At 34.3% G+C, this 2149-nt stretch overlaps 1 long non-coding RNA gene across 1 annotated transcript; it reads left to right on the top strand.

The window, feature by feature from the left end:
• The first annotated feature begins 334 nt into the window (after nt 1–334).
• LOC132736982 (uncharacterized) lies at nt 335–1649 on the top strand. The gene is made up of 3 exons (XR_009626664.1): nt 335–512; nt 1047–1150; nt 1433–1649. It is a non-coding gene; the product is annotated as an uncharacterized LOC132736982 (long non-coding RNA).
• The last annotated feature ends 500 nt before the right edge of the window (nt 1650–2149 follow it).

Below are 2149 nucleotides of genomic sequence, written 5' to 3'. Positions count from 1 at the left end.
AAAGTGTGTAAGTCATAAGGTAAGTAGGTGATGTATCTGCAATTATCAGTATTTAATGTTCACAATGAAAGCGGATGTCAGTGACTTAAAACTGTTTCATGTCAAATATGTACAAAAATGAGATCGACTGCGTACTGAACCCGAACAATAAAACAAACAAAAAAGCAATTAAGCATTATGCATTAATGTACAATATACATGCTCATCCATTTATCCATTTCAAAATGCGCTACCGTAATATCTTGTCAGTGTATATTATATTTTACTTTTGTTTGGTTTTGTCGGATAGAAGGTTTGTCAACTACACGATAGTTACAACAGGCACCTCCGCCCATTCGGGAAGACGGGCGTGTGCAGAAAAGTATGCCGACAATAAACAATTTGCCGCCAAAATCAATGATGTAACTGGCGTTTGTACTGGTTTATCATGGATCTGGGGGAGTAACCAACAATATGACCCTGGATTTTCCTATCTCATGAAGTGAAAAACAATAGAAATTTACCAACCGGCGGTAAGTTTATATCTCATTTGAATTGTTTACTAGTACTAAAGCATCATCATCGTTATGCTTGCTGGGGCCATTTTACCTCGTGTCATTTTAATAGCTACCCTACAGAAATCGCAAAACGTTATGAAAATTTGTTTCAGTTTACAGTCGGAATATAATTCATCGAATGAACAGCAAGATTACATAATAGTTTTATCAGTGGCGTTAATTCAAGCGAAATTGATTCACGGGGGATTTTTTACCTTACATTATAAGAGAGGGAGAATATTGATAATTTTCAGTAAATGTATTAGTTCTGATAAACCAGATGCATTAGCCTAGGACAATCAGATCTCATTCGAATATATACTACAATACCATATATACCGCCGGCAACATTATCAAGTAAATTAATAATGCATTGAATACTATTACAGATTCGCAGTTTTGAACGAATATTATAAATAAGTAATAATACGAATTCATCTTAGAAAGATAATATACACATGTCTATTTTTAGTTACAATAACACTGATATAAAATGTTCGTATTTTGTAGAAAGATCTTTCAGATGACTTTGATTGGCTGATTCCTGGAATATTTGGTGTTGGTGGAGGTTTAGAATTTTACATCACGACACCAGAAGGTGGCGCTTGGGTTGGGTAATATTGAATTTTCTTTTACAATATGCACGTGCTGTACACGTAACGGTGCTAAACGGTATTAAAACATCCGTTTCTATGCTGTAAATAATCGTCCTCTCCAACATATAGTTTTGATATACCATTATCACGTTTCTAGCAAACACGTTGATGGATCATGATATTGGGTTTACCCGGATTGGATCTCGCGGGATTTTGGGTATTAAAATATTTAATTGGTTTGGGAAAGCCGTAATCGCATTTATAATAACCAAATCACTCATTTTGTATTTATTTATACAGGTTCGCTATCAACTTATTGGATACTACAGATGTTAATTTCAACGTGTATGGGGGAGCCTCTGAGACCGTTATGTTACATATGATGGTTGTGAGACAGCATAACGAGCTCGTTTTCAAAACATGGGTAGGTGGCTGGACCAACATATTAATCATGGCAATTCCATTTTCTGAAGGAAGTGTTACTAAGTTTACTTTAGTACCAGATGCAGACGTCTTGCAAGTAAGATATGTTTTTAATGGTTTTTCTGTCAATTTCCTTTCTTTATCCATGTATTATTTAAGTTTTAAGCCATGATATGCTAACTGAGCACATCAGGTTTATACAATCTTAAAATATGTAAAAGCCGGATATCCCAGAGCGTAAATGGTAAAATTCGTGGCTTTTTATTAACTATTACATGTATAAATGAATTACAGTCACTGGAGCTACATGTATTAGATATTTTACATAACTACTGAACTTATGTACCAAAATTGGAATCAAGAAAATTTTAAACTGCTCTTCTACGCTATTGCTATATTATAGCCTGTTTTTTTTTCACTTGAGTCAAGGAATTCAAGGATGATACTACCTGCAACCTTTCCCGTTAGCTCTATCAAAGGCATATGCAATGTCAAGAAATGTATTGTGCCGACTTAGATATCTGCACAAAAAGATTCTGTACATATTAAAAAAAAACGACCTGAATACCCAAATGAACAATCAGGAAGATTTTT

Source organism: Ruditapes philippinarum, unplaced genomic scaffold, assembly GCF_026571515.1.
Source record: "Ruditapes philippinarum isolate M1 unplaced genomic scaffold, ASM2657151v2 ctg6260_1_1_1_1, whole genome shotgun sequence".
Classification (NCBI taxonomy): Eukaryota; Metazoa; Mollusca; class Bivalvia; order Venerida; family Veneridae; genus Ruditapes; species Ruditapes philippinarum.
The sequence above is the reverse complement of the archived record's forward strand: the minus strand, read 5'-3'. Positions and strand labels throughout refer to the sequence as shown.